The sequence below is a fragment of the Pleurodeles waltl genome, chromosome 4_1, assembly GCF_031143425.1.
Source record: "Pleurodeles waltl isolate 20211129_DDA chromosome 4_1, aPleWal1.hap1.20221129, whole genome shotgun sequence".
NCBI classification, from domain to species: Eukaryota; Metazoa; Chordata; class Amphibia; order Caudata; family Salamandridae; genus Pleurodeles; species Pleurodeles waltl.
This window is the reverse complement of record NC_090442.1, coordinates 550,079,379-550,101,043: the sequence shown is the minus strand read 5'-3', so window position 1 is coordinate 550,101,043 and position 21,665 is coordinate 550,079,379.

Here is a 21,665-nt window from a genome sequence, read left to right as displayed (position 1 = left end):
ACCGCTCCGCTGGGCCCTTCATCTCAAGCACCGCTCCGCTGGGCCCTTCCTCTCAAGCACCGCTCCGCTGGGCACCGCCATCTCAAGCACCGCTCCGCTGGGCCCTTCATCTCAAGCACCGCTCCGCTGGGCCCTTCATCTCAAGCACCGCTCCGCTGGGCCCTCCCTCTCAAGCACCGCTCCGCTGGGTCCCGCCATCTCAAGCACCGCTCCGCTGGGCCCTTCCTCTCAAGCACCGCTCCGCTGGGCACCGCCATCTCAAGCACCGCTCCGCTGGGCCCTTCCTCTCAAGCACCGCTCCGCTGGGCCCTTCCTCTCAAGCACCGCTCCGCTGGGCACCGCCATCTCAAGCACCGCTCCGCTGGGCCCTTCATCTCAAGCACCGCTCCGCTGGACCCTTCATCTCAAGCACCGCTCCGCTGGGCCCTTCCTCTCAAGCACCGCTCCGCTGGGCCCCGCCATCTCAAGCACCTCTCCGCTGGGCCCTTCATCTCAAGCACCGCTCCGCTGGGCCCTTCCTCTCAAGCACCGCTCTGCTGGGCCCCGCCATCTCAAGCACCGCTCCGCTGGGCCTTTCCTCTCAAGCACCGCTCCGCTGGGCACCGGCATCTCAAGCACCGCTCCGCTGGGCCCTTCCTCTCAAGCACCGCTCCGCTGGGCCCTTCCTCTCAAGCACCACTCCGCTGGGCACCGCCATCTCAAGCACCGCTCCGCTGGGCCCTTCCTCTCAAGCACCGCTCCGCTGGGCCCTTCCTCTCAAGCACCGCTCCGCTGGGCACCGCCATCTCAAGCACCGCTCCGCTGGGCCCTTCATCTCAAGCACCGCTCCTCTGGGCACCGCCATCTCAAGCACCGCTCCGCTGGGCCCTTCCTCTCAAGCACCGCTCCGCTGGGCCCTTCCTCTCAAGCACCGCTCCGCTGGGCACCGCCATCTCAAGCACCGCTCCACTGGGCCCTTCCTCTCAAGCACCGCTCCGCTGGGCCCCGCCATCTCAAGCACCGCTCCGCTGGGCCCTTCATCTCAAGCACCGCTCCGCTGGGCCCTTCCTCTCAAGCACCGCTCCGCTGGGCACCGCCATCTCAAGCACCGCTCCGCTGGGCCCTTCATCTCAAGCACCGCTCCGCTGGGCCCTTCATCTCAAGCACCGCTCCGCTGGGCCCTTCCTCTCAAGCATCGCTCCGCTGGGCCCCGCCATCTCAAGCACCGCTCCGCTGGGCCCTTCCTCTCAAGCACCGCTCCGCTGGGCACCGCCATCTCAAGCACCGCTCCGCTGGGCCCTTCATCTCAAGCACCGCTCCGCTGGGCCCTTCATCTCAAGCACCGCTCCGCTGGGCCCTTCCTCTCAAGCACCGCTCCGCTGGGCACCGCCATCTCAAGCACCGCTCCGCTGGGCCCTTCATCTCAAGCACCGCTCCGCTGGGCCCTTCATCTCAAGCACCGCTCCACTGGGCCCTTCCTCTCAAGCACCGCTCCGCTGGGCCCCGCCATCTCAAGCACCGCTCCGCTGGGCCCTTCATCTCAAGCACCGCTCCGCTGGGCCCTTCCTCTCAAGCACCGCTCCGCTGGGCCCCGCCATCTCAAGCACCGCTCCGCTGGGCCTTTCCTCTCAAGCACCGCTCCGCTGGGCACCGCCATCTCAAGCACCGCTCCGCTGGGCCCTTCCTCTCAAGCACCGCTCCGCTGGGCCCTTCCTCTCAAGCACCGCTCTGCTGGGCACCGCCATCTCAAGCACCGCTCCGCTGGGCCCTTCCTCTGAAGCACCGCTCCGCTGGGCCCTTCCTCTCAAGCACCCCTCCGCTGGGCACCGCCATCTCAAGCACCGCTCCGCTGGGCCCTTCATCTCAAGCACCGCTCCTCTGGGCACCGCCATCTCAAGCACCGCTCCGCTGGGCCCTTCCTCTCAAGCACCGCTCCGCTGGGCCCTTCCTCTCAAGCACCGCTCCGCTGGGCACCGCCATCTCAAGCACCGCTCCACTGGGCCCTTCCTCTCAAGCACCGCTCCGCTGGGCCCCGCCATCTCAAGCACCGCTCCGCTGGGCCTTTCCTCTCAAGCACCGCTCCGCTGGGCACCGCCATCTCAAGCACCGCTCCGCTGGGCCCTTCCTCTCAAGCACCGCTCCGCTGGGCCCTTCCTCTCAAGCACCGCTCTGCTGGGCACCGCCATCTCAAGCACCGCTCCGCTGGGCCCTTCCTCTGAAGCACCGCTCCGCTGGGCCCTTCCTCTCAAGCACCCCTCCACTGGGCACCGCCATCTCAAGCACCGCTCCGCTGGGCCCTTCATCTCAAGCACCGCTCCTCTGGGCACCGCCATCTCAAGCACCGCTCCGCTGGGCCCTTCCTCTCAAGCACCGCTCCGCTGGGCCCTTCCTCTCAAGCACCGCTCCGCTGGGCACCGCCATCTCAAGCACCGCTCCACTGGGCCCTTCCTCTCAAGCACCGCTCCGCTGGGCCCCGCCATCTCAAGCACCGCTCCGCTGGGCCCTTCATCTCAAGCACCGCTCCGCTGGGCCCTTCCTCTCAAGCACCGCTCCGCTGGGCACCGCCATCTCAAGCACTGCTCCGCTGGGCCCTTCATCTCAAGCACCGCTCCGCTGGGTCCTTCATCTCAAGCACCGCTCCGCTGGGCCGTTCCTCTCAAGCATCGCTCCGCTGGGCCCCGCCATCTCAAGCACCGCTCCGCTGGGCCCTTCCTCTCAAGCACCGCTCCGCTGGGCACCGCCATCTCAAGCACCGCTCCGCTGGACCCTTCCTCTCAAGCACCGCTCCGCTGGGCCCTTCCTCTCAAGCACCGCTCCGCTGGGCACCGCCATCTCAAGCACCGCTCCGCTGGGCCCTTCATCTCAAGCACCGCTCCGCTGGGCCCTTCATCTCAAGCACCGCTCCGCTGGGCCCTTCCTCTCAAGCACCGCTCCGCTGGGCCCCGCCATCTCAAGCACCGCTCCGCTGGGCCCTTCATCTCAAGCACCGCTCCGCTGGGCCCTTCATCTCAAGCACCGCTCCGCTGGGCCCTTCCTCTCAAGCACCGCTCCGCTGGGCACCGCTCCGCTGGGCCCTTCATCTCAAGCACCGCTCCGCTGGGCCCTTCCTCTCAAGCACCGCTCCGCTGGGCACCGCCATCTCAAGCACCGCTCCGCTGGGCCCTTCCTCTCAAGCACCGCTCCGCTGGGCACCGCCGTCTCAAGCACCGTTTATGGTTCACTGTGCCCACCATGCCTCCTCCTTGACCAGTGGAGACTGTCATCCACCTGATGGACTGTGGCTTTGCACTCCCCAGGATGGTCCAGTGGGCAGCCCACCCACTGTAGAGACATTGAGAGACTGTGGCTTTGCACTCCCCAGGATGGTCCAGTGGGCAGCCCACCCACTGTAGAGACATTGAGAGACTGTGGCTTTGCACTCCCCAGGATGGTCCAGTGGGCAGCCCACCCACTGTAGAGACATTGAGAGACTGTGGCTTTGCACTCCCCAGGATGGTACAGTGGGCATGGTGGCTCCTCGTGGATCTGGCGTCGTGGACTCATGTGGCTGTGGTGCCCCCCCCCTTCCCTTCCCCCTGAGGTGCCTGTAGTTTTTACATCTGATGCCCCTGCAGTGTTCTCTCCAAAGGACTCAGGTCTCCTGTGTGGGCTTTGCCCTTATTTCTCAAGACTTTGGCCCACGGACATGCTGAATTCGTAGGATGTGCAGGACTTGTTACTTCAGTTATACACTGATGTGTATGTCATTAGTTTTGTTGTGGATATCTTTCATGGTTGTACGATAATTTTCTGGAGCTTTTTGGTACATAAATATTTATTCCAAATTTGATTATGTCCTAGCATTTTTCAGGGGTGTTTGGGTGGTGTCACTGTGACTTGGTGCTCTGCATTGGTGAGTACATAGTTGGGGGGGGGGTCGCATATGTGTGTGCCCGTAACCTTTCGTCCTCCCCCTCCCGTGTGTCGTAGGTGCAGTACTCACCGTTGTCGTCTGCGCCGGACTTCGTACTCGTGGTAGATGAGAAGGTAGACGAGAGCAGGTAGGATGTTTAATTCGGGTTCCATGCTGTCCTCCTTCCTCCTGGAGTGCGTAGTGGTGAGCGTTTTCCCGTCCGTAGTCTGTTTCCGCCGTGTTTTTATCGGTGGTGCTCCCTCCCCGGAAAAGGTGGCGTATTGGTGAGTTGGAATAGTGTGGGCGGTACATTGTCTGCCGCCTGTCTGTTGGCGGTGACCGCCGTGCTGTTTGTTTGTACCGCCGTGGCGGTCGGAGTGTTAAGGTGGCTGTCTGTGTTGGCGGTTCCCGCCAGGCTCAGAATCCCATATTTTTTACCGCCAGCCTGTTGGCGGGTTGGCCGCCGCTTTAACACCGACCGCCAGGGTTAGAATCACCCCCTTAGTGTCATATGCACAATATCATAAGAAAACACAATACACAGATATACTAAAAATAAAGGTACTTTATTTTATGACAATATGCCAAAAGTATCTCAGTGAGTACCCTCAGTATGAGGATAGCAAATATACACAAGATATATGTACACAATACCAAAATATGCAGTAATAGTATTAGAAAACAGTGCAAACAATGTATAGTTACAATAGGATGCAATATAGAGACACATAGCGATAGGGGCAACACAAACCATATACTCCAAAAATGGAATGCGAACCACGAATGAACCCCAAACCTATGTGACCTTGTAGAGGGTCACTGGGACTATTAGAAAATAGTAAGGGTTAGAAAAATAGCCCACCCCAAGACCCTGAAAAGTGAGTGCAAAGTGCACTAAAGTTCCCCAAAGGACATAGAAGTCGTGATAGGGGAATTCTGCAGGAAAGACACAAACCAACAATGCAACAACGATGGATTTCCAGTTGAGGGTACCTGTGGAACAAGGGGACCAAGTCCAAAAGTCACAAGCAAGTCGGAGATGGGCAGATGCCCAGGAAATGCCAGCTGTGGGTGCAAAGATGCTGCTACTGGACAGTAGAAGCGTAAGTTTCTGAAAGAACGACAAGGGCTAGAGACTTCCCCTTTGGAGGACGGATCCCTCACGCCATGGAGAGTCGAGCAGAAGTGTTTTCCCGCAGAAAGACCGCCAAAAAGCCTTGCTAGCTGTAAATCATGCGGTAAGGATTTTTGGAAGCTGCTGTGGCCCAGGAGGGACCAGGATGTGGCAAATTGCGTCAGGGGACAGAGGGGGCATGGAGCAAGACAAAGAGCCCTCTCAGCAGCAGGCAACACCTGGAGAAGTGCCAGAAACAGGCACTACAAGGATGTGTGAAACGGTGCTCACCCAAAGTCGCACAAAGGAGTCCCACGTCGCCGGAGAACAACTTAGGAGGTCGTGCAATGCAGGATAGAGTGCCGTGGACCCAGGCTGGACTATGCACAAAGGATTTCTGCCAGAAGTGCACGGAGGCCGGGGTAGCTGCAAAAGTCGCGGTTCCCAGCAATGCAGTCTGGCGTGGGGAGGCAAGGACTTACCTCCACCAAACTTGAACTGAAGAGTCACTGGACTGTGGGAATCACTTGGACAGAGTTGCTGGATTCAAGGGACCTCGCTCGTCGTGCTGAGAGGAGACCCAAGGTACAAGTGATGCAGTTCTTTGGTGCCTGCGGTTGCAGGGGGACGATTCCGTCGACCCACGGGAGATTTCTTCGGAGCTTCTAGTGCAGAGAGGAGGCAGACTACCCCCACAGCATGCACCACCAGGAAAACAGTCGAGAGGGCGGCAGGATCACCGTTACAGAGTTGCACTAGTCGTCTTTGCTACTATGTTGCAGTTTTGCAGGCTTCCAGCGCAGTCAGCAGTCGATTCCTTGGCAGAAGGTGAAGAGAGAGATGCAGAGGAACTCGTATGAGCTCTTGCATTCGTTATCTAAAGAATCCCCAAAGACAGAGACCCTAAATAGCCAGAAAAGAGGGTTTGGCTACTTAGGAGAGAAGATAGGCTAGCAACACCTGAAGGAGCCTATCAGAAGGAGTCTCTGACGTCACCTGCTGGCACTGGCCACTCAGAGCAGTCCAGTGTGCCAGCAGCACCTCTGTTTCCAAGATGGCAGCGGTCTGGAGCACACTGGAGGAGCTCTGGGCACCTCCCAGGGGAGGTAAAGGTCAGGGGAGTGGTCACTCCCCTTTCCTTTGTCCAGTTTCGCGCCAGAGCAGGGCTAAGGGTTCCCTGAACCGGTGTAGACTGTCTTATGCAGAAATGGGCACCATGTGTGCCCATGAAAGCATTTCCAGAGGCTGGGGGAGGCTACTCCTCCCCTGCCTTCACACCATTTTCCAAAGGGAGAGGGTGTAACACCCTCTCTCAGAGGAAGTCCTTTGTTCTGCCATCCTGGGCCAGGCCTGGCTGGACCCCAGGAGGGCAGAAGCCTGTCTGAGGGGTTGGCAGCAGCAGCAGCTGCAGTGAAACCCCGGGAAAGACAGTTTGGCAGTACCAGGGTCTGTGCAACAGACCACTGGGATCATGGGATTGTGCCAACTATGCCAGGATGGCATAGAGGGGGCAATTCCATGATCATAGACATGTTACATGGCCATATTCGGAGTTACCATTGTGAAGCTACATATAGGTAGTGACCTATATGTAGTGCACGTGTGTAATTGTGTCCCCGCACTCACAAAGTCCGGGGAATTGGCCCTGAACAATGTGGGGGCACCTTGGCTAGTGCCAGGGTGCCCTCACACTATGTAACTTTGCACCTAACCTTTGCCAGGTAAAGGTTAGACATATAGGTGACTTATAAGTTACTTAAGTGCAGTGTAAAATCGCTGTGAAATAACGTGGACGTTATTTCACTCAGGCTGCAGTGGCAGGCCTGTGTAAGAATTGTCAGAGCTCCCTATGGGTGGCAAAAGAAATGCTGCAGCCCATAGGGATCTCCTGGAACCCCAATACCCTGGGTACCCCAGTACCATATACTAGGGAATTATAAGGGTGTTCCAGTAAGCCAATGTAAATTGGTAAAATTGGTCACTAGCCTATTAGTGACAATTTGAAAGAAATGAGAGAGCATAACCACTGAGGTTCTGATTAGCAGAGCCTCAGTGAGACAGTTAGTCATAACACAGGTAACACATTCAGGCACACTTATGAGCACTGGGGCCCTGACTAGCAGGGTCCCAGTGACACATACAACTAAAACAACATATATACAGTGAAAAATGGGGGTAACATGCCAGGCAAGATGGTACTTTCCTACAGAGGTTGAACGACCTACGGGGGAAGGTGCATTCCGTGGTCTCAAGACACCACATCGCGGTTCAGAGGACTGGCGGCGGACCCCCACCTCCTCCCCCACAACTAACAACATGGGAGGAGCAGGTCTTGGCTATATTGCATCCTGAGGGCCTCGCAGGAGTAGCTGGAGGAATGGACTCTGGTAAGTCAAATCTTAACTATTACATCCCCCACCCTACCTGCATGCTATCACATACCCCCACCCTCGCCCTCACCCCCATCACTCCAACTCCTCACATATGTCCCACTATCACAAACCACACATGCAACACCAAAGCATGGGCACCCATCACCAATGCATCGCCACTGCACATACTCACACTCACCTCTAAACAATTAGCACACAAGGTCCCACACAAGAATGCAAGCACTGGGGTACAGGGTCACCCACCCATTGCACACCATGCCACACACAGATAAAATAATCATGACTTTACACCCCTGCAGGACCCCTACCCAACGTCACCGGACAGGAGGGTCCAGACATGTCCACTCCACCCACAGAAGAGGCCCACAGTGATGACAGCAGCTCTGTCCAGGTGGATCTAGATGACCAGCCCTGTCCATCTGGGACATCGGGACAGTCGGTTCCCTCACACTGGCACAAGCCACAACAGAGCCTCCCCCCTCTGGAAACACCAGCACAGCACCCACCCAGCAGCCCCATACCTCTGTCCCCAGGACACCTCAAGCAGCAGTGTGTCAACCACTAAAGGGAGCCCAGGCTAACCCACCACCCCAACAACACCAGGGACCTGGGGGCAGTGGTAGTGGGTACACGGTTCAGGGGACAGAGGTCCAGGAACACAGGGGAAGTGGGAGGGCTGCTGTGCGACAGGGGGAGGACAGGCCCAGGGAACCCACTCCCCACGAGGCCCTCTCCAACATCATGGGAGCCTACCATCATTCCCAGGAGACGATGGCAAAGGTACTGGCCAAGTTTCAGGAGACCCAGTGGCTGCAGGAGGAACAGTTTTTGGGGTTCAGGTAGGAACTCAAATTCATCAACACCAACCTGGGCACCATTGTAGGGGTGCTGAAGGAACTCGTCAACACCAGGAAGGACACTGAGGAACAACAAGGGGCCCCTGACACTAGCCTCGATGATGAACTGCCCACTACCTCTGCCGGCGCTAGTGCACAGGAGGCACCACCACAGGACCACAACACCACACCCCACCCCCTGCAGATGGAGAACCACCCCGCAAGCGGTCCCTGAGATCCAGGACAAAGACAAAGAACAATGCCAAGACCTCCACCAAGAAATGAGACCACTCTGATTGTCATCCTTCTGTCCAACTTTGTCACCCTATCCATCCTTAAACTGCCCTAGCTTCACTTCCTATGCACCTGTGAGACTAATAGACTGGACTCTGCCATGGACATTCCTCCACCATCACTCCTGACCATTCTACAACCCCCTCCAATATTGAGCACTTAAATAAACACCCTTAAAGCACAAAACAATCTGGAGTCAGTCGGTGCTTTCGAAAATGTGTATTTGCAATAACTGTGTAAAAATGCTATATCCAATGTATTGTCAACATACCTATGTCACACAGCTCTAGTCCATGAGGAAACAAAGCGGATGTCACACAGTGGGACCCACATCTGTGAAATTGAAAGGGAAAGTGACAACTCAGGGTCCATACACTGGGTGAAAGTGAAAGACAGATGAGAGGTAGAACAATTATATCAGATGTAGCAGGCAGTGATGTCTTCTTACCTGTGTCTCACTGGAAATATTGATGAATCACTGTGTTTCTGTTGTTGATGTCCTCTTCTTCTGCTTCCTCTCCTTCACTGTCCACAGGCTCCACAGCTGCCACAACACCTCCATCTGGACCATCCTCCTGCAGAAAAGGCACCTGTTGTCGCAAAGCTAAGTTGTGAAGCATACAGCAGGCCACGATGATCTGGCACACCTTCTTTGGTGAGTAGAATAGGGAACCACCTGTCAGATGGAGGCACCTGAACCTGGCCTTCAGGAGGCCGAAGGTCCTCTCTATAACCATCCTAGTTCACCCATGAGCCTCATTGTAGCGTTTCTCTGCCCTTGTCCTGGGATTCCCCACTAGGGTCAGTAGCCATGACAGGTTGGGGTAGCCAGAGTCACCTGCAAATGTCAAGGGAAATCTGTTAGACACACACTAACTCTTAGGGACATCCCCATACCCAGACACCTGGTCACACTGTATAGGCTCCACGTCCTCACCGAATAGCCACACACAGTGGCTCTGGAGTTGCCCCATCACATAAGGGATGCTGCTATTGCTCAAAATGTAAGCGTCATGCACTGAGCCAGGAAACTTGCCATTCACATGGGAGATGTACTGGTCGGCCAAACACACCATCTGCACATTTATAGAATGGTAACTCTTCCAGTTTCTGTACACCTGCTCACTCCTGTGTGGGGAACCAAGGCCACATGTGTCCCATCAAAGGCACCTATGATGTTGCGGATATGTCCCAGGGTATAGAAGTAACCTTTCAATGTAGGCAAATCCTCCACCTGAGGGAAAATGATGTAGCTGCGCATGTGTTTCAGCAGGGCAGGCAACACTCTGGACAACACGTTGGAAAACATAGGCTGGGCCACCTTGATGCTATGGCCACTGTTGTTTGAAAACACCCACTTGCCAGGAAATGGAGTACTGACAGCACCTGCACTAGAGGGGGGGATTCCTTTGGGATGGCGTATTGCTGACATCAGGTCTGGCTCCAATTGGGCACACTGTTCCAGGATTGTGGCACAATCAAGTCTGTAGGTAACAATTACATGTCGCTCCTCCATTGTCGACAGGTCCACCAGCGGTCTGTACACTGGAGGATGCCGCCACCTTCTCATCTGCCCCAGCGGACGTGCTCTATGGAGGAAAACAGTGAGCAGAGAGTCAACCAACAGGTACGTTAACACAACTTTATTCCTCAATTTTTTTAAACCGCTATGTGCCTGTATAAGTGTGTATGCAAGGCCTAAATATGTGTGATGCATTTAAAATGAATGCCATGTGGCCCCCTGAAATGGTGTCTGCCTGACCTGTAATTTGGTACAAGGGGATATAAGGTAACTGCGCTGGCATTGTACACCACTGCGGTAGGCGGTCGAAGACCACAGCGCAATCCTGCATTGGTTAACATTGGACCCTATGGGTCCCAGGAGCCAATGATGATGTACGCCGGCGGTGAGGGTACGCACCGCCGTGGACGTGACCGCCATTTTCTCTCTGTTCAATCACTTGATACCTGATCTTCGACAGGGGAGGACCTACACTGCAAGTGCTGCTATGACCTCAGTCTGGAAGAGACAATGGCTCATGTGTCTGGGGAAAGGGCCCCTGCCTTCAGCACGGAGGAGTTGGAGAAACTAGTGGATGGGGTCCTCCCCCAGTACAAGCTACTCTACGGTCCTCCAGACAAACAGGTGAGTACACTGTGAGCATGCTGTAAGGGCAATGCCTGTTTGGAGTGGTGTGGATGGAAGATACGGGGGTGGGGGGAATGAGGCCTGCATGATCGGACGGTGAGTGTATGTGCATCTGGGCAAGGGTGGGAACGTTGGCCAATGACTGTAACGGTCCGGACGGTTACAGTTTTTCCTTTTGCCCTGTACTATTCCTCTAGGTCAGCGCCCACCAGAAGAAGGATATTTGGCGTGGCATCGCCAAGGACGTCTGGACCCTGGGGGTCTACCACAGACGGAGCACCCACTGCCAGAAAAGATGGAAGGACATTCACCACTGGAGCAAGAAGACGGCAGAGGCCCAGCTGGGGATGGCCTCCCAATGTGGGAGGGGTGCCCGTCGCACCATGACCCCCCTGATGTTCCGGATCCTTGCGGTGGCGTATCCGTAGTTGGTTGGGAGCTTGAGGGCATCACAGCAGTCACAAGGGGGTGAGTACCGTCACGTCCATCTGACTCCGCGCATTGGAGGTGTCTGGGTGGGGGAGGTGGGCAGTGGGTTCCCCTAGACTAGGGCGAGCTTTGTAGCCAAGGACCCTTTGTGAGGCAGGCTAAGGGGCACCCCACCAGTGATAAGAGCCATCAACACTTAGTCAGGCTCCTTTGACTTCAAGGTGTGCAGCAATCGGGTGTAGGCCATGTACCCCATGCCCTTGTGATTAATTAGGGAACTCTAAGTGCATGGCGTAGTGCACAGGGCTGTTGTGTTTGTAGTGTCTGCCAACATTTCTTTCTTCCCCCCCTTTTTGTGGTCTCCCTGTTCTTGTGTCTATTAGCATCATCAGGCTGAGGAGCTGTGGCACCGGAGCAGGAGGGAGCTGAATCCCACATGGCCCTGGAGGCCGAGACAACGGAGTCAGAAGTCTCCAGTGGGACGGAGGGCGAGGGGAGCTCCGCGGCGGGGACAGGAGAAGAGACCAGCAACACCGACTCCTCCTCTGATGGGAGCTCCCTTGTGGTGGTGGGCCCCTCTGTGCTCCCCGCATCAACAGGTACAGCCGCCACCCCCACTGCCAGCACCGTCCTCCCAGCAGCCCCTCAGCGTGTGTCCCATGGCCGCTCACCCAGGAGGGTGGGCATCTCCTTTGCACCAGGTACCTCAGGCCCTGCCCCAGTCAGCCCTGCTGCCCTCAGTGAGGAGGCTATTGACCTCCTGAAATCCCTCACTGTTGGGCAGTTTACCATTCTGAATGACATCCACGGTGTAGAGAGGCAGTTGCAACAGACCAATGCATACTTGGAGGGCATTCATTCTGGCCGCCAGGCAGCCCAATAGAGAGCATTCAGGCTCTAGCCTCTGTACTGATGGCAGCCATTGTCCCTGTGTCCAGCCTCCACCCTCCAACTTCCTCCACCCAGACCCAATCCCCAGTACCTCAGCCTATCCCAAGCACACCATCAGACCAGCATGACACACCTCAACATACAAGGGTGGCTCTGGCAAACATAAGCACCACACAAGCATCATACCCATGCAGACATGCCAACATCCACTGCCTCCACTGTGTCCCCATCCTCCATGTCTCCCTCCTCCTTCCCTGTCACGTCTCCCCTCACACCTGCATGCACTACATCTTCAGCCACTACCTCCATCCCCAACACATCCATCACCACACACCGCTCATGTGCAGTCACCACCCCCACTACCATTCACACATCCCCTGTGTCCTCTCCCAGTGTGTCTGTGAGCCCTCCTCCAAAACTACGCAAACACAGCCACACACCCACCCAACAGCCATCCACCTCACAACAGCTTCCAGCCCATGCACCTTCACTCAATGTCAGCATACGAACACCTCCTACAACCACTACCTCTTCCTCCACTCCCACGCCCCCTCCATCGACCCATCCCAGTGTGTCAAAAAAGCTTTTCCTCTCAAATGTTGATCTCTTCCCCATACCTCCCCCCGTCCGTCCCCTAGGGCCCACCTTTCCATGTCCCAACCCAGCACCTCTGCCACCATATCACCGGGCACTCTGGTGCAAGAAATATCCGGATTCTGGAGTGCGCCAAGCAACAGGGCTGCCAGTATCCCAAGGAGCGAGTCCAAGGACATTCCCCCACCTCCAAAACAGAAGAAGTTGCCCACATCCCAGAGGGAGAAGGCCAAAACACCTGCCACCAAGGGCTCAGCCTAGAAAACAGTTGGGAGTGGCAATACAGCTGCGCCACCATCCAAGGTGGGGAAGGGCCTGAAAAAGAAAGGCAAGCCACAGTCGCCAACCAACCTGCATGGCGGACAAGACCACAACCGGCACCGCCACATACACCGCCGCTACAGGCACCAACGCCAGCACCCAAGATACTGAGCCCTTCACCAGCACCGCAGACACTGTGCCCTTCAGCAGCACCGTGGTCAGTGAGCCCGCCACCAGCACCGCCGCTCATGACACCGCTGCCAGCACCGAGGTCAGTGAGCCCGCCACAGGCACCGCCGCTCATGACACCGCCGCAAGAACCGAGGTCAGTGAGCCCGCCGCCAGCACCGAGGTCAGTGAGCCTGCCACCAGCACTGCCGCTCATGACACCGCCGCTAGCACCGAGGTCAGTGAGCCCCCCACCAGCACCGCCGCTCATGACACCGCCGCCAGCACCGAGGTCAGTGAGCCCACCGCCAGCACCGCTGCCCAATGACCGCCGCAAGCACCGCCGCTACTGAGCCCGCTGCCAGCGGCCACGCCACATCCTGAGCCAGTGGCACCACCGCAGACATGGCTGCCATCCCCAGTGGTCATTCGTACGAGGCTGGTGGTCAGTTCCAGGGGCCTGGGCAGCTTCCATATTGCCCCACCGTCAGTGGACTGTCACATCCACTACCTCAGTCCTTGGCAGGGTGAAGCACTCTGGGCACAAAGCCCCCTCCAAAACCAGTGAAGAAAGACATCCACTACCTCTGTCCTTGGCAGAATGAAGCACTCTGGGCACAAAGCCTCCTCTAGAACCTGTGGAGAAAGGCATCCACTACCTCTGTCCTTGGCAGGATGAAGCACTCTGGGCCACAAAGCCCCCTCCAGAACCAGTGGAGACTGTTATCCACTTGAGAGACTGTGGCTTTGCACTCCCCAGGATAAAGCAGTGGGCAAACCACCCACTGGGAGAGACGTAAGAGACTGTGGCTTTGCACTCCCCAGGATAAAGCAGTTGGCAAACCACCCACTGGAGAGACTTGAGAGATTGTGGCTATCCACTCCCCAGGATAAAGCAGTGGGCAAACCACCCACTGGAGAGACGTAAGAGACTGTGGCTTTGCACTCTCCAGGATAAAGCAGTGGGCAAACCACCCACTGGAGAGACTTGAGAGATTGTGGCTTTGCACTCCCCAGGATAAAGCAGTGGGCAAACCACCCACTGGAGAGACTTGAGAGACTGTGGCTTTGCACTCCCTAGGATAAAGCAGTGGGCAACCCACCCACTGGAGAGGCTTGAGAGACTGTGGCTTTGCATTCCCCAGGATACATCAATGGGCATTGAGCCCCCTCGTGGAGCTGGTGTTGTGCACTCATCCAGCTGAGGTGCCCCCCTTCCCCCTGAGGTGCCTGTTTTTTTCTCTCTGATGCCCCTGCAGTGTTCTATCCGTTTCGATCGGGTATCTTGTGTGGGCCTCGCCCATGCATTTTGGGCCAAGTGGTCCACGGATTATATTGGTGCAGTACCTGGACTTGAATTCTTGGTGTACATATTTGTTTATAGTGTATATAACATTTTGACTAATGGATTTTACATGATTACAATTGTTCAACTCATTTCCTTTTGTCATTGCGTTCTTCCAGGGGGGTTTGGGGGTGTAAATGTAATGTTTCAGCATGTATTGGTATGTGTGTTGTTTTGGGTGGGGTGGGGGTGTTGCGTGTTGCGTATGTGTGTCACTCTCTTTTCCCTCCCCCCTCCCCCCTCCCCTGTGTTGTAGGTGCAGTACTCACCTTGGTTGTCGTCGTCGCCGTCGGTCGTGCTCCTGGTAGAGGAGCAGGAAGACAATCGCAGGGAGTATTTGGAGTTCAGGTTCCATGGCATTCTGGTTCCTCGTGGGTTGTGTAGAGGTGAGTGTTTCCCCTTCCAAGTCCTGTTTCCACTGTGTTTTTGTTCGAGTTGATTCTGCCCCGGAAAACGTGGCGGATTGGCCTGTCATAATAGTGTGGGCGGTACATTGTCTTCCGCCTGACTGTTGGCAGTGACCGCCATGCTGTTTGTCTGTACCGCCGTGGCGGTCGGAGTGTTAAAGTGGCTGTCTATGTTGGCGATTTCCGCCGTGGTCGTAATCCCATTTTTCTTTCCGCCAGCCTGTTGGCGGTATTACTGCCGCTTTAACGCCGATCGCCAGGGTTGTAATGAGGGCCTATGTCTGTATTTGTTGTTAACACACTCACTACAAAGGCCATATTCAAAATGCTGATGTGTTATTGAAAAGTGAATGAGAAAACAGAGAAAAGTGGTTAGAATTTGCATTATACTTATTTGTGGAAGAACATCTTGATTTGTCAACATGCCAGATCATCTGAAAATATTGCTATTATGAACTAGAGGAGGACAAAATCCCTGCCAGAGCAATTCCACAATAAGTAAGGGTCTGATTTGCGGCTTGGCGGATGGGAATACTCCATAACAAATGTGATCGATATCCCATCTACCTCATTACGATCCCATGATATGCTACATTTTTTACAGAGTATTCCTTCTGCCAAGACCTAATTCAGGCCCTCAGAGTTGGTTCAAATTCCAAATTAACTTTGGCTTCTAAATGTTTATGAAATAATACTCTTATAATCTAAACACCCTTTACAAGCAATAGTTTGCATGGAACAAAAGAGTTGGACACTACCACTGATTGAGCTACAAAAAGGCCTTAAATGTCGAGTTGTGTACTTACCTTTAGATTTTACATGCTATATTGAAACTTTGGATGAAGAGATGTAAATGAACTGCGCATTGCTGCAGTCAATGGTATACCCACAAAAAACAAAGAAATCTGGCAGGAATTAGGGGAAGTGACTGGGATGAAAAAAGCTACATTCTATCTCAAACAGAATATTTTATATTACAAAGATGTAGATGTTGTTACACATGGAAGTTGTATGGAAGAAGTAACGTTGCCTTCAATTGGACAGTTTGAAAGATTAGAGAGAAGTAGATCTGAAAAAATATATGAGTATTACAGTATCCATCCTCTGCATTCACAAATGGTTATGGGGGATGCCATTAAACTGTATCAGACAATAAAAACTAAAGGAGCTCTGATGAGTGTGTGGGAGAAAAGTTCAGAGGCTTAATGTTTTTCAAATGGAGTAGTTAGATGGTATCATGACCGCTAGTACAAATACAAGCAGCTGAGTATAGCTCCACAAGATTATCTTCAAAGGACTTTAGATTTCAACAAAGTACTCCATATTCCATTTCTTATTTGAGAGTGATTTGTCTGTACTGTCATAAGATGTTAATCTTAAAAAAAGAGTTCATCTACAAAAATGATTACAAAAATCTTTGTTTATAGTATTTCTGGAAATAATGAGAAGTTGGAGTTCAATTTGATAAATTTGATGGAATGTCAACATGGTATCTAAAAGTATTAGTATTGTCATGGTGAGCTGAAGGGTTTGCGACTCTGAGTTGTGCAGAGTATGCATGGGGTGACTTAGATGACTTTTTGAGAGAAGCAAACTCTAACATTAAGAGCATCAATTTCAAGATATCACAAGAACTTTGCTCTGTGGATCCTGCAAATGTTTGTAGGTATATTAACTACAGATTTGAAAAACCACTGCCCTTCAACTGCAACAAACAATACACCTCTTGGAGAAGGTACTGACTTCTTTTGGCATAAAGACTATCAAGCAAGAGGATTTTCTTTTATTCATATGCTGATGTAGATAAAAGATGCACCAAAATTTTGAACAGACTCAAATGAGTCATAATTCTTTCATAAAGAGTGGGGAAAAAGGCCTAAAAGAGCATGTTCAGCATTTTCAGTCACATAGATTTAGGAAGTACTACAGGCAGAAATGCAGATCAAATGTAAAATGTTACACAAAATGTATCTTTGGATTTCCAAGACCTATTATTTCAACAATATTTTGTCTACAGTGAGACATACACTTACTCGAACATCACCCAAAAACACCTACAACCTGAGAAGAACAGAGGCTTTGAAATATATTAATGACTACAGTCCTGTCATTCTGAAAGTGTTGCATGCCAATATTTATATTCAATTTGTGACAGACAACATAGCTGGTTCTCATTATGTAACTTCATACATAAAACACATCTGAGAAGACAGAGATGAAAGATATGTAGGAAGAGATTTCTGCTGAAAAGTCTTTAATAAAGAAATTGTACAGCTTCAGTTTGAAGATGCTTTCACACAGAGAAATTGTATCATATGAGTACTGTGATCATATGAGTTCAGCTAGTTTATACTCTAAGTCATGTACGCTAAATAGAGTGCGGACGTCTTTTCAAGAAATTCAATACCTTGCAGAATTTGACCCTAAAGTACAGAAATTATAAAAACAAACATGTTGGACACTTACTATCCAATAGGGAATCTTGAAAACTGTTGTCTTTATGAAATGATTCAATACTACTGATATAGAAATAATGTCACAGAAAATGTAGAAGGTGGTACATTTTAAATAGTTATTTGCAATGGTTGTTTGGTACAACACAACAGAGGCAGTCTAATTAACCACAGAAAACTGGGTTGCCAGATTGCTGAAAAAGAGAGTTTTTCTATTTGGCACTTTAGCAGCTGTCCAAAACATTGGCATTCTGAATCAGAATTACTAGGAGAGTCTGACTGCTATGAAGACTCTTTCAATGCTATAAAGTATAGTATTCAGAATTTGAAAATGTGAAATGAAGAAATTCAATAGGAAGAAACAATTGCTGCGCTGAGGTAGCTAAGGAGAGTTCACAAAGCAGCCAAAGTTCAGGTCCTCAAAGTCAAGATCAACTTGGACAGCCAATAATTGAAATTAAGCTGCAATTGCAATGAATGAGGTGGAGACTGCAATGGAACAAATATGGCAGAATTAGGTGGACAACTAAATGATGAGCAAAAGGAAATACATATATGGAGGTGTAAGCCACGCCTGAGCATGGATTGTTTCATGACAAAAAATAGTGTACATGCACAAAGTTTAAGCCTATACTGATTTATGTCAGCAGTAAAACTGGTACCAGTAACAGCTTCTTCATACATGTTCTTACTGCATTCCTAGAGAAGACTACAGACTTTAATTTGTCATGTGTAGTTACAACACCCACTGGATTAGCTGCACACAATATTAAAGGAATTACTTTATATCAACTTTTAATGCTGCTTGTGGAACATGATAACAAACTGTAATACCAAAAGATGTCCATGAAGTGTCAAGAGTGCTCAAACAGTTCAAACTTTAGTCGTCAATGAGGTGAGCATGGTCTCCAACTTAATGTTTGCCTTTGTACGGTTCAGACTGCAACAGATTCTAACAACAGACTACGCTGTACTATGTGGAGGAAAACCGTTGACTGTTTTCGTAGATCTACTGTAACTTATAGCCTGTGTTGAAAACACTACTTCATGATGAAACTCAGTATTCTCTGTGAAGCATTGGAAATGTGAATATTTAGGCTTCCACTACAAATAATTACTTAGGGATAAGCAACAAGCATCTGACATTAAATATGGGAATATTCGGAACGATATTATAGTAGATGTTGTTTCAAAAGAGGGAAACTTCTGCAACAAAGTCATCTTCTTAAAAATTGTGTTTCCAACAAATAAGATAGCAGCAGAGCTAATGTTTACTTACATGTAAGAAGGAATACCTATTGTGTGCCTAATGTCTACACTGGAGGAGTGTGCCTCTTTCAACAAAGAATTGCTGGAATTGGAGAAAGAACACATTTTTAGGCTGACAGCACTGGACAAAATGGAACACCAGTGCTTCATAGTTTTGCTAAATGAAAATATTCATGAATTGCAAGATTGTAGAAATGTTTAACTGTTTTCAAGAATTGTAAGAGCAATCTTGCATTGAGATTTAAATGCTGAAGAAGTATTAGTTAATGGTGCTATGGATAAAGTTATTGATTTCTTTAACCTTCTTAAAAGGGATGAGGTGGAATGCCTATTGATTAAATTTGACCAAATTGATAGTGCAAAGCAGATTGGAAGGTCTATTGTACATTTTTTGCTTGTGAAATAGAAGACATATGTTTGATGGAAATAGTTTCCAGTTTCCGTAGCATACGCTGTTACCATTCATAAATGTCAAGGTTTAAGTGTAGATGCAGTATTTATTGATATTTGTTGTACAGTGTTTAAGGAAGGTATATCATCCGTAGCTTTATCTTGACTTAAGACATTGTCCGATTTGTAGCTAGTTGCATCTGATGACAGCAAAAGAAATGCAGATTCAAGTTGTGTAAAAAATACAACAGATTAATACGTCTTGATGTTTCTCATTTAGGACAGTATCAACTTTATAAAAAATTCACCATTTATCCAAAACAAATATGTTCAAAGGAGTGTAGTGATGTTGTTGGAAAGAAGGAAATTAAACAGAACAAGGAAGTACTCTAAAAAATTGAAATATTAGGGAGAAATCATTTGTTACCAGTTGTCAAACCTCTCTCCTATGCTAATGTTGTTCTAAATGCACTGTTTGCATTACCTCATGTTGTCTATGCAATTGAGCAGCAGGATAATTATCTATTTCTGAAAAAACATGTAGTAATATTGCTATCAAATTTCATAAAGGAGTCCTTGTTACATCTCGTCAATACACTGTCTACCTAAAACGTATGAATGGATAGACAGAATGTAATGATAGCATCCTCAAGTTCAAGCAAAGATTGCCTTTTAAGTATCCAAATTCTTATCTTTTGTTTCTGGAACTAAAGTCATAAAGAGGATTACTGTTGTAAAAGTGGTATGGTGTAGTAAACCAATAGATACATTATCAGTATTTTTGACATCATACGGCCTATTAGGGGTGATGGCTTCATAAGGTTTTCTATATGCTGGTGTGCCATACTTATCAATTAGCACTTCTAATGATGAATATCTAATTTTCATAATTTTCTTTTAATTAGTACAGCAAGTATAAGTAAAGTAATTGTTTAAAAAACTGTAGTGAGTGCAATGCACAATTATGCTTAATTACAGTGACATATTATTCAGTTCTGTTTTTTTTCCAGAATCTACATGATTGTTTTCTCTCCACTGTTCAATGATGATTCTTTATACGGCACATCATGTATGGTGTATAAGTATAGAACAGTAAAAAAAGGAAAAATAAAAGGCATATTTTTTATTACATCCTAGAATTACAGCATGAGAACTGTGCAGTGATCTCTTGGTATTATTAAGTTAAGAAATGTTCAAATTTTAAGTCTGATTTCTAATTTTGTAAAATGTGATACTAACTCATATTAGTGTTTTTTTTCTTTTTATACCAATCAATGGCACCGTCTATTGGAGTAATGCAGTTTACCAATTACTTCTTCCAGTGTTATTCTATAATATTACATTGTCAGTGTGTTCTAGGCTACAATTTTAAAACACAATTATACACCCACTTACAAATTTGACACCCATTTATACTCCCATATAGCCACTCACATACTGAAACAGCCATTCATACACCCTGGTACACACTGATACAGCCACTCACACACCCAGCCATATACTAGTATAACCACTCACACCCATTCACACACTGATACACCGACTCATGTATACAGACTCAAACCCATACAGCCACTCAGACAGTCAGCCATACACACGTACAGCCACTCACACATCCAGCCACAAACTGATACAGCCAATCACACATGCAGCCACGTACATATACAGTCACATATTGGCACATACTCTGACACACACACACACTTAGTACACTGATACAGCCAGCTACCCACTCACCCAGCCACACACTGGCACATCCACTCATACAATACAGGTGAGGTGGCTTGTAAATTGGCATGTCTTGAACATTGGCATGAAGTGTTTGAAATTGGCAAATTTGAAGCCCTGACCAGGATTGGCTACCATCAGGCCTGTAACACGAGAATTTGAATCAGGAAATTATAACCTAGAATTGGCTGTTATTATGTTGAATTTTATACAATCCAAACTACAACGCATAATTGTAGCATCAAAGCAGTAACTTTATTGTGCTGTTTAAATATCCTCTCATGTATGAGGCGGTTGTAAATTTGTATGTATACTATTTTGTGATTTTGTTGGTTCTGTGTTATTTGTTTATTTTTGCGTATTTACTGGTATGTTATTTATGTTTTCATATATGTATGTTTCATTTAGGTTAGGGGGTTGTATTATATTTTTTTGGTTGATTCTATGTTGATTATATTATGTGCGAACTGAATGTTTAATTAGCTATAATAAATATCTAAATTGAAATATATTGAATGTTGTATATTTGAATTTAAGATTTCCATTCCTATGTTTGCTATGTTAATGGAGAGTAAACTACGTTATACTCATAGTATTGCTTCCCTGTGTGTTACTCTCTGTATCTAGCTCAGGGACCCTGTTTAGATACGAGGACATCCACTCATACAGCCACTCACACACCAATACATCCACTCACAAACTCATGCACACTCATTTACCCACTCATATACTGATTCAAACACTCAGACTCCCACTCACAGACCAATACAGCCAGTCACACATAGAATCACACAGTGATACATCCACTCCCTCAGACAGGGATACACTTATATAGCCACTCACACTCCTAAATACACACTGATATAGCCACTCATACAACCAGCCACACACTGATACAGCTACTCAGATACCCAGCCACACAATGATACAGGCACATACACACACCCAGTCACACATTAATACATCACTGACACATACTCAGACACAAAAGTCACTCACACACCCAAACATACACCAGTATATCCACTCATGCACACTCACACAATGGTACAAGCACTCACATACCCATTCAC